The sequence below is a fragment of the Prionailurus viverrinus genome, chromosome B1, assembly GCF_022837055.1.
Source record: "Prionailurus viverrinus isolate Anna chromosome B1, UM_Priviv_1.0, whole genome shotgun sequence".
Lineage (NCBI taxonomy): Eukaryota > Metazoa > Chordata > Mammalia > Carnivora > Felidae > Prionailurus > Prionailurus viverrinus.
This window is the reverse complement of record NC_062564.1, coordinates 137,330,675-137,342,318: the sequence shown is the minus strand read 5'-3', so window position 1 is coordinate 137,342,318 and position 11,644 is coordinate 137,330,675. Positions and strand designations below refer to the sequence as shown.

The 11,644-nt window shown below is 36.6% G+C and overlaps 1 long non-coding RNA gene across 1 annotated transcript; it reads left to right on the top strand.

The window, feature by feature from the left end:
- Positions 1-805: 805 nt before the first annotated feature.
- On the top strand, positions 806-8,723 carry LOC125164605 (uncharacterized). The gene is made up of 3 exons (XR_007151827.1): positions 806-1,204; positions 2,074-2,162; positions 8,659-8,723. It is a non-coding gene; the product is annotated as an uncharacterized LOC125164605 (long non-coding RNA).
- The last annotated feature ends 2,921 nt before the right edge of the window (positions 8,724-11,644 follow it).

Here is an 11,644-nt window from a genome sequence, read left to right as displayed (position 1 = left end):
TATTAATGGCTAAATGAGGTAATGTATTTGAGAAAGCTTTGCAAACCCCAAAGTACTCTAACACCACAAATCTAAGTTGTGTTTGTTCTCTTGTCAAGTAGATTGGCAAAGACATGGGGGAGAAGGAGGTGCTTCAGAGAAGCTGAGAACCCTTAGTTTTCCTAACGACTCAGAATTATGGATGCATGATGTTAGTATACAGTCATCCCTCTTTGCAGTTTTGCTTTCTTCAGGTTTAGTTATCCACAGTGAACCGAGGTCTGGAGGCAGATGATCCTTCTTCCAAGGAATTGCCAGAAGGTTGAAGTAGCCCAATGCCATGTCACAATGCCTATGTCACTCACTTCATTCCATCTCACCATGTAGGCATTTTATCATCTCACATCATCACAAGAAGGTTAAGTACGGTAAAATAAGATATTCTGAGAAAGATACCACATTTATATAACTTTTACTACAGTCTATGGTCATAATTGATCTATTGCATTATGGTTATTGTTGTTAATCTCTCACCATGCCTAATATATCAATTAAACATTATCATAGGTATGTATAGGAAAAACCATAGTATATGTCGCATTTGGTACTATCTGTGGTTTCAGGTATCCACTGGGGGTCTTGGAATGTATTCCCTGTAGATAAAGGGGGACTACTGTATACCAATTTGCTCATATCCTGGCTTCCTATTCACTCCTTCTGCCTTTGTCCTTCCTTCTGTCTTCCTCCACATTAAAAACTCAAATATGCTAAGAGAAAGCTTTCACTTTTTAAATAGCCTAAATTGGCACAGTTTTCTTTTTCACCATCTCTGAAAATTAACATGTGACCAAATCATTTCACCTCTGGTAGCAGAGATGTATGAGACTATACTCTTCTGTAATGCCAGAAAAACATAATCCAATTTAGTAGAGGCAAAGAAAGAAAAGGATGGTGATAAATTTCTACATAAATGCTCATGTTGGCATGAGATCATCTACAGTCCTCTTATTTGTCAAATAAAGAGATGGAGATTCAGGGAGTTAGAGTCACTTTCTATCACAAAGTCTGTAGCAGAATCAAGACTCAAGCCCAGGTCTTCAGAACAAAGCTTAGTACGTTATATCACACTTTTCTCCTGGCTTCCATTTCTGAGACTCACCAAAAGCTTCAAGACCAGAGAACATAATTTGCCATCTTATACTTAGAAAATTCCATCAGTTTTTCTGTGAGTATGATTGTATATGGGAATAAAGTGGAATGTGGAAACAATTGGCAGATTTTCCAATATTCAAATGTGATAAAGTCATCATTAACCAATCAAAGCATTCTTTGGATCCTGTCAGTCGATGTTAAGTCTCAGTAATAAATTATATATGCTGGTCATTTTGCTTTGTAGTGGGTGAATATATCTGATTCTGTTTATTCAGTGGTGTTGTCTTAGTTTTAAAAGATAAATCTGGGATTGCCATCGTGACTTTTTCTTCTTGGTTATGTTCCATCCTCACTCCAGATTTTACAGTAATTAATGCAAAGGAGGCTTTCTTTTCTTTTTTTGGATTGCAAATGTGAGTGTGTTAAAGTTTCTAGGGACAGAAAAGATAAGTGGCTGCTGCTTTGTTTTCTCTTGCTTCCTCCATATATGAAACCATTCTGATAGATCTGCAGGAAGAGATTTAGTCACAGATGGCAGAGGTCAGTGTCTTGTGTATTCAATGTAGTCAATAATAAAGTCAGGACTTATGCTAACTGAATGTTAATAAGGAAGCACAAGGACCTTGGAAAGTCATTATGTCTGGTCATTTGTTTCATAATATTACTCCAACAGGCTCAGGAGGCCAAGGCAGAGAGATTTTTAAACAAGTATTAAGAAAAGGCCAGAAAAATAAGGAAACAATTGAAATGCTACATAAATTATAAGGTTCATGTGATATACTATACCTCAGCAGCAGAAGAATTTTAAATGTAGTTTCTGTGTAGCAGAGGGAATAGTATTACTTCTTATTGAAGGAAATTTGGTTTTTTATCCAAATCAAAACGTTGTGTCTTTCTTGTCTAAATAGTATGATTCTTTTTACATATAATGGTCTCTGACAGGCACTAATTACGGGTCCTTTGGATGAAGATAGTAACATAAAACTGGCAGTATTTTTCATGGAAGAAGATTTATGCATCACTGCATTTGGGTAAGTAGGTGGGGAGAAGCAAAGACCGGGTGACTAGTACAGACAATGCATGTAAATGTAAACCAGCTTCCGTCTCCCATTCTTTGCATGCTCCTCCTAAACTCATTTCTTCTGAGTATGAAGATTAACACTGTATCTATGTATTCAACCCTGTCTTGGGTTTCATCCCAGCTTCCTTTCTGATCTTTCATTCTTTATCCTCTGTTGGTCACTATGCCCATGAAGCAGAAAAGGAAGCCACGGTGGCCCAAGTTAGACACACACATATAAAAGGAATAAATTTGTCATTGTGTTATGATAAGGCCTCAAAGGGATGCAATATCAGTTTGCATTGTCCCTAAGAAGGATGCATCCTGGTTCCTCAGGGAAGGCAGGAGCACTAAGAGATCTTTTCTCCATACTGATTTATAAGTACCAGGAGATACACACTTCACCAAAGGCCCAGCTAATTAACTAATGTTGAAACAGAATTGCATTGTTTTAAAGCTTAAAGTCCTTCAGACTTTAAGAGTTCCTTTCTGAATCTTAGAATTCCTATTAGGCGGTCTTGTTGGTTTATATATCCATCCATTCATTTGACATTTATAGAACTCAGGTTCCACTCAGAGCCTAGAGCCTGCTTTGGATTCTGTGTCTCCCTCTCTCTCTGTCCCTACCCCACTCGTGCTCTGTCTCTCTCTCAAAAATAAATAAACATTAAAAAATATTAAAAAAAATAATTCCCCTTATATATATCATTTGGTTATCTGATGATAATGTTGTCTTTTTATTTACTCAATCTTTTTTTTTAATTTTTTTTTAACGTTTATTTATTTTTGAGACAGAGAGAGACAGAGCATGAACAGGGGAGGGTCAGAGAGAGAAGGAGACACAGAATCTGAAACAGGCTCCAGGCTCTGAGCAGTCAGCACAGAGCCCTACGCAGGGCTCGAACTCACAGACCGCAAGATAGTGACCTGAGCTGAAGTTGGACGCTTAACCGACTGAGCCACCCAGGAGCCCCTTATTTACTCAATCTTCAAAATAAATTGGTTTTATGAATTCATGGGTTTCAAACATAATTTAAATATATTTGATGGTTTTCAGTCCATTGCAATGCTTATACTTATTGGAGTTTCATCTTTGGCCAGTGGGGTCCTCATAAATTTGTTTCTTTTTTTGACATGATCCGGGTAGTCTTAGATTCCTTGCTATCCATTTGATATGTCAAGATGTTTTAGGGGCGCCTGGGTGGCGCAGTCGGTTAAGCGTCCGACTTCAGCCAGGTCACGATCTTGCGGTCCGGGAGTTCGAGCCCCGCATCAGGCTCTGGGCTGATGGCTCAGAGCCTGGAGCCTGTTTCTGATTCTGTGTCTCCCTCTCTCTCTGCCCCTCCCCCGTTCATGCTCTGTCTCTCTCTGTCCCAAAATAAATAAAAAACGTTGAAAAAAAAATTAAAAAAAAAAAAGATGTTTTAAGGTCATCTTGTACATTTCCTAGTACTGACTCCATATCTTTAAAAGCTCTGGTTTATTTTAGTGGAGATGATTTTTCAAGACCACAGCCTTCTGCTATATTTATTTTTGTAGATTTTTCATTAGAAATATGTAGGATATACACCACATGTATGTATGATATATATTATGTATGCATATGTGTATATATTGCACTATATAAATGATTTATAGTATGAATAATATATGATATGAATTGTATATCTTATTATATAAATATAAAGATATAAAATAAAACTGAAATAAGTTTTCTAGTATATAACCATAAAATGCTTATAAATTTATACTAATATTTCCGATTTATATTCAGGATTATAGTGGTTTTACTTAACTGGAGCTATTTTATATCTTTATATTCTTAATTCCATATGAAGAAACTTAGTTCTCAAGGACATTAGGGTTAATTGAAATAGAAAATTCCCATAATTATTTGTTATCCCTCTTTATACATACATAATAACAATGTACTTCCAGTTCCAAAAAACTAAAAGTAATTATTTTTTGGTTAATAATTAAATATAATAATAATTATTATTTCAATGTGCTTAGTTTTATACTCCCTACATTTTTTAAAAATTGGTTTTTTTTATGTTTATTTATTTTTGAAAGAGAGAAAGACAGAGCGTGAGTGGGGGAGGGGCAGAGAGAGAGGAAGACACAGAATCTGAAGTAGGCTCCTGGCTCTAAGCTGTCAGCACAGAGCCCAGCATGGGGCTCGAACTCATGAACTGCGAGATCATGACCTGCGCTTAACCAACTGAGCCACCCAGGCACCTCCTTCCAACATTTTTTAATGGTGTACTGAATGTACATTATTAGATCACATAGCCATTACATGTTATAATTTTTTTCCTTTTAATCTTCACTAAATCTTAATTTTATAAGTAGCTATATATTTAATACTTGACATCAGTCTCTAGTCATCTGGCTTGTTTGTAAGCTTGGCCTCTGGTAGATTCTTCAAGAAGCACTCATGAGGCAGCAGGAACTAAATTATGCTTACTGTCTATCCTTTTCTTTTTGAAGCTCTGTTTTCCTGAACATAGAATCTTTGCTTCCTATTTTATTTTCCTTAAGTATTTTAAATTAGTTACATTGACTTTTGGCATACAGTGTTTTTGAAAAATTTGATGATATCTAATAGTGTTATTACTAAGTGCTCTTTAGTCTAGTTTCCAAAAGAATTCTTTTACTTTAAATTCCTGTGTGTGTGTGTGTGTGTGTGTTTTAATTAGAATATGCATCTCTTGTTTTTGGTCATTCTGGGTTTGTATTTTCAGGTATATGGTATGAATTTTCAATATGTAATTTCAATTCTTTTTTTTTTCCAACGTTTATTTATTTTTGGGACAGAGAGAGACAGAGCATGAACGGGGGAGGGGCAGAGAGAGAGGGAGACACAGAATCGGAAACAGGCTCCAGGCTCTGAGCCATCAGCCCAGAGCCTGACGCGGGGCTCGAACTCCCGGACTGCGAGATCGTGAACCTGGCTGAAGTCGGACGCTTAACCGACTGCGCCACCCAGGCGCCCCATTTCAAGTCTCTTTTATTTCAGTAATTTGTCCTTGAATTATAGTCTCTAGAATTTGTTTTAGTACTTATTAACATTGGTTTTCTTCTTTAACTATTCTTACTATCTATATATGGGGTCCTCTTAGTCTTTAATATGTTTTCTTTCCCAAATCATTTTCATCTGTTTTTGATTTTTAAATTTTTTCTTTTTTTTATCTTCCAGTTTCTCATAATGTATCATTTGTGGTGCTTGTTTATTTTTGTTTTCTTTTAATTTAGTCTTATTCCCTAAAATCATTTTTCTTCATTTTTAATTATTTCTTGAGTGTTATGATCTCAATTCTAAGTCATTATACGTGTGACTCCTGTTGCTCTTTCAAACTGCATGATTTTCTTAGTGCCTTTAGCTTATTTTGAAATGTTTTGTTTCAGTTTTGATCTGTTTTTGAGTGAGTTTTTTGGCATGCTTTTGTTGTCTGTAGCTGTGCTCCCCAACATAGTACCTACTAGCCTCATGTGGCTATTTCAAGTTGAGTTAATTAAAATGTAATAAAATTAAACATTTGTTTCCTTGAGCTCACTAGTCAAGAGCCACATGTGTTTAATAGTTACTGTATTGGAAGCACAAATATGGAGCAATTTTATCATGGGAGAAAGTTTTATTGGACAGCCCTGGACTACAGAGATGTTATTCTGTTCCTCATTATTTTTTCTGTTATAGTCACTATCTAAGATGTAGACTTTCAAACCTTTTTGCTACTCAGTTTTAAATGCGTTTGATTTTTCAGAAATATTAGAAGGATGGATAGACCCCTTATACTATAATGCCCTTCTTCATCTCTTGTTACAGTCTTTGTTTTAAAATCTAGTTTGTCTGATATAAGTATGGCTACTCCAACTTTCTTTTTCCATCCATTAGCGTGATAGATGGAGATTTGGTTTAGACAGCTTTCCTAAGTTCACAGAAGTCCCTTTTCTCTTCTTTACTGTTTGCTTATTTTCATGTAGTGCTAAAAACACACGACTTTAAAAGCAATCCTAGCTTGATCTCTGAGATTTCTTGACAATTTTCCCGGGATCCACTTTTATCTGGACCATTTCCTTTCTTTGTGTCTATTGTCCTCATCCTTCTTTATTTTGATTCCACTCTCAGCAGTGTCTCCTCATTAGGAGACACTGTCCTGGAAGGGATCCCTGGCTGGCCAGTTTCATGTGTGCACAGCGGCTGAACTGCTCCAGCCCTTTTCGGTTGTTCCTTAAGGTACTTTTACAGATGTGCTATTAGGTTGAGCAAAACCATGTTGGTGTCAGTCATGACTCTCAAGTTGGCCTTCCATGATTTTCAATAATACCACTTGACTCTTTTGAGGTTCTCCTGTTCTCAAGACCACAGACCTCTTTTTTTTTTTCCTACTTCTTGCAGCAATGGCAGTGGGCAGAATTTGTGGCTGTTGGTTGTTTGTCCCCACTTATATTTTGGATTCATATCACCTCATTTTGTTGTAAATGTAGTCCTAAGTTTTAAAAATTTTTTTAAATGTTTGGTTTTTTTTGAGAGACAGAGAGAGACAAAGCGTGAGCAGGGGAGGGGCAGAGAGAGAGGGAGACACAGAATCTGAAGCAGACTCCAGGCTCTGAGCTGTCAGCACAGAGCCCAATGCTGGCTCCAACTCACTGACTAGGAGATCATGACCTGAGCCGAAGTTGGAGGCTTAACCAACTGAGCCACCCACGTGCCCCACCCCCACCTGCCGCTAAGTTTTTAATTTGGCTCTCTTGTTGCTCTATTTAATGGGTGAATTGAGCATATTCTAAGTCTTGGCTACTACTGCCATTACCACCTCTGCCCACCCACTTGCCATCAATTCCTTTGAAGAATAAATTATTTGAAAATCATTGTAAACTTCTCTGCTAAAAAAACTAGCTCTTCACAACTGTCTTGCTTTAGTTTGAGCCAAGTATATGGGCTTCAATCAGGTTTTGGCTTGAAGTAAAAAGTTGTTAATAGACCATGCAGGTCATCCAGCAGTTCTCCAGCCAGTTTCTTCCGGGTGTGACCCACAATGGTTGGCTTTTTATTTCATTTGGAAATACATCTTAAAATGTTTTCCAGACTACATGCTATATGTCTACTGTAGACAGGTAACACGTATTGCTTAACTAGTTGGCTTCTGAGTTCTTTCATTTCTTTCTTATTGTTCAGAACTTTAAGACAAACTTGAGATTTATTTAAGCTGGAAGTTTGGCTTTAATGCAAATTCAAGATTATATATATAATGTATAATGTATATCCCACCTCATATAACATAGCTATTAACTTTGTAGAATTCAAAGTTGAAAGCATCTTCATGGATCCTCTAATGTAGAGTTTCTCACTAGGCACGATTGACATTTTGTGCTGGATAATTCATTGTTGTGGGGGCTATTCTGCACACTGTAGGATGTCTAGGAGCATCCCTGGCCTCTACCCACTAGATGTCAGTAGCACCCCCCAGTTGTTAAACCATAAATACCTCAGAGAGAGGGAGGATTGGGATTGGGGTGGAGATCACCTCCTTTGAGAACGACTGGTGTCATAATTCTCTCATTCTACGGTTGAAGAGCAGGCAGAGAAAGGAGCAGTCATTTATATAAGGTCACATGACTATGTCAAAACTGTTTTCTAGACTCTCCCAGAGGACATCATCACAAAACATAATTATGCCTAATTATGGTCAATCTCTGAAATGGAATATTTAAAAGATTTTGAAAAAAAAAACAAATAAAAGATTTTGGAAATCATGATAAAAACTTTTTTGGACCCAAATATTATTTTGATCACCTCTATTGCAAATATTTATTGTAAGAAGAAAAAGCGTTCAATGTTGGCTCTTGAGATGAAAACTAAAACTTTCCAGGCATGTCTTTGGACTTTGGAGAAATTTGGAAAATAGTTTGAATCATAGGATCCTTTGGATTGTTGACTTTTAGTAAAAGGATTATTTTGGGATTGCTTCTGTTTTGGAATTTTCCTTAACAGAGTTTTTCAGGAAGAAGAAAAAAAATTTGTGTCACCAACATCTTTTTAACTGGTGGAAAGAAAGCCTAAATCCGATCTGGTAATGCCTTTATCACCATCTTCTGGAGACTTTTGAGAATATATTGCTCCAAATTTTGTACTGTCTTTGAGAAATTTGAGACAAATGAGAAAGAGAGAGAATGAGAGAAATGAAATCATCATGAATGTTAGGATGTTCATCATAGGTTTATTATTAAACATTTCTCCATGGTAGCATCGATGACTCCTTTCTGGTGTTTTATCAAGTATTGTTGTTTTCCTTCTCATATATTTCTCAAAACTGTAAGTTTTAGATATACTAGAAGAAGAATGTAGAGAAGACTATCATAAAATTTGCTGCAGTTAAGCTGGACTGTAATTTTATATATATTTGTTACAGGTTATAGAATGGTATAGATGCACAAAAATATGGGTTTGGTTTTGTTTTGTTCAGATTCAACAAAATTTCTCTGTAATGCTTCCTCAGATGTCAGTCAATGGGATTTTCTCATAGGTAAGTTCCATTGAAGAAACCTTTTCATTACTTCTCCCCTCATGGAAATCCAGTATAAATGTTCCTCATTTTGCATTTCAGTTAGTGGTAAATTATGTTTGAATAATTTGGAGGGAAAGGAAGTGAAATAGAGAAGCAAATAACATGTTTTCAGCCTATAAACGTATATATACCATTTCCTATAGCCCTTAAAGCAACTCTGGGAGTAGGTATTTTTATCACCATTTTCCAGATCAGAAATATTCAGTCGTATAAATGAAATATATAAAATATCCTATAAGTGAAGCTGTTATGTTTGCTTTACAGTTGACAAAGCACTTCAAAGATACTGAATGTGTATCTGAAATGTCTAGTAACTGATTTGGTAGCCTTTTATTAATACTTATGCATAAATTATCTGTAGGTTTAAAGCTTTTCAAATTTATATCATCCAATGAAGCTCCATAAGAGAGAGGACCTTATAGTCTAGCTTACTTGTAAACAATGCATGGTATGTAATAGAGGCTTGCAAAATATTTGTTGAATGAATGAATGAATTTGTAAAGAGAGTATAATAACGTTCACCTCAAAGAACTATAAAAACTGAATGAGATAATGCAGCAAATCACCAGACCCCGTGCAGAAACCCAATGAGGGCTCATTCCTTCTTTTCATTGTGACGTCTTTCCTGATACATGATGCTCGCGTATCCATCCTTGACACTCACTGGTCACTGGCATTTACTTTGAGGTGAAATCTTCACCAGCTATTCTTGCTAGGCCTGGATCAGGTCACTCCAGCCTGGGTATGGAAGTATCCATTGAAAAATGAGTGGCTTCTGAGCCAACTCCAGTTCTAAAGCCTTCTATATGAAATTAAGCTAGCAAGTATGATTCTAAGTATAGGGCACAAAGCACGAGACATTTGCTTGAGATGTTCAAGAGGCATTGAAAGGAACATTTTGGAGGAGAAAAAAAGGAGGATATGAACATTAGAGAACTATTTGCCTGTTGGTGTGGTTATTCTTCGTTAATATTCATAGAACCTGCATCACTGCTTTGGGGCTGAGAGACTAGGTCTTTCCAAATGTTCATTGCAAATACTGTGTTCAGGTGCTCTCCTAGAACTCCCATTGAGTTATAAAAACTAATTTTATTTCATTGAATGTGTCGTGCAGCTCTATCCTGATGAATATATGACAGAGAGAGAAACAGAACAATTTTCTGCACTTTCCTTTTTTATCTTTAATTTCAAACCTAGTTCCCCTATGCATCTAGGAGACAGAAGAAGCTATGATTTTTAATATGTACAGTTATGTGCATTTTAACAAACTTTAAACTTCAGAGATTCACTGTGCCTCCCTGCTCTGCAGAGCACTCGCTGCTGCATGCATATTAATGAAGATGGAGAACAGGGAGAGAGAACGCTCCCGTATGGCAATTATGTCTGGGAAAGAGAACTTAGATTTCATCAAGTTTACTGATAATCCTGTATCTTCATATGGAAATGTGACTCATTTTTCTGAGATGCTTGCCTGCCATATATGTTTCAGAATATGTTTCAGAGTATTAAAAAAAAAGAGGGTACATATTCTTCCCTGACACCCCCCGCTTGCAATGGAAACTAATTTAACATAAAACTCTTAATACCGATGAGCCTGAGGGGATGGATTAATGAGGGTTAATTTTGTATGGCAAAGAAAAGTAGAAAGAGCAGAATTTCTGCATCTTCATTTCCTGAAAGAAAAGTTATCAGGGCTTTTTGGCAAATCATAATGTTTTCGCTTGGAAGGGATAATTTTTTGAAGAAATGTTTTGAGAATCGGGAAGTACTAATCACACGTTACTACATTTAGTTAGTACAGCCAAAGATTGATTATTTTTAACGAAACTTGAATTTCGCCCATACTTCACATAACCTACCTGCAGGGTGCCTAACATTTACCTGCTTCACCTCTGTAAAACCTCAGTGTCCTCCCAGCCTCCACACTCACATGAAAAGCAACAATGAAACACACAGAGTTAAACCCAGGGGCTGTTTGTCTCTCATACTCAGAAACAAGTTTGTCAAGAGGGATCTCCAGCTGTCCTTCAATGCCTTTGTCCTTCCCCATGTCTGTTTTCTCTTTCGCTTTTGAGCTTCTCCAGGGAAGGAACATACTTATTCATGTTTGTGTCTCCACAAACACCTGGCATGTTACATGGCTCATCCTTGGTGACCAGTAAATAATTGTTAAACTGAATTACTGGATTCTGCTTTGTCATCCAATATGCTGGCGATGTCATCTGGGAATACTGGTAAGCAGCCTGTTGATGCTCTCATCTTAGTTTTTAATGATGCAAAGATCCTTCCATGGAATTTAATCTTTCATGGAGTAGAAGGTTGGGAATGAATGAGCTCTAGGGTTCCTTACAGCTTCCAGAGACTTTGTATCATTTTTGTTAAAGTGGGTTTTAGACTCAGACAGACCTAGGTATGAATCCTGATTTTGTTGCCTGGCTGTAGTGTTGCCTTGGGAAAGTAACTTGACTTTCAGTGCCTAAATTGGCGGTGCTCCATAAATGTATGTTGAATGAATCAATGGTTTCTAAACCTCACTTTATCATCTTTAAAATGGGAAAATAATATATATCTAGCAGTGTTGTTAAATACCCTACTTGGCAAACTCAGAAAGTAGAAAATTAATTTGCTGTCTATGGACATACCCTTGGATATTCACCTATCATTTTTTACTGCCCTTTCTACATACTTGTAACCTTTTGAATCATATATATATATATATATATATATATATAATTTCAGGGGAGGGTAGCATTTGATATTATTTTATATTAATATGATTCCCTGTTTCTACAAAACATTGCTTTTACCTTCATAGCCACCACCTGAGATTATTAAGGCTATCATCCACATTTTGCAGACCAGAAACCTGAGTCCCAGATAGAAT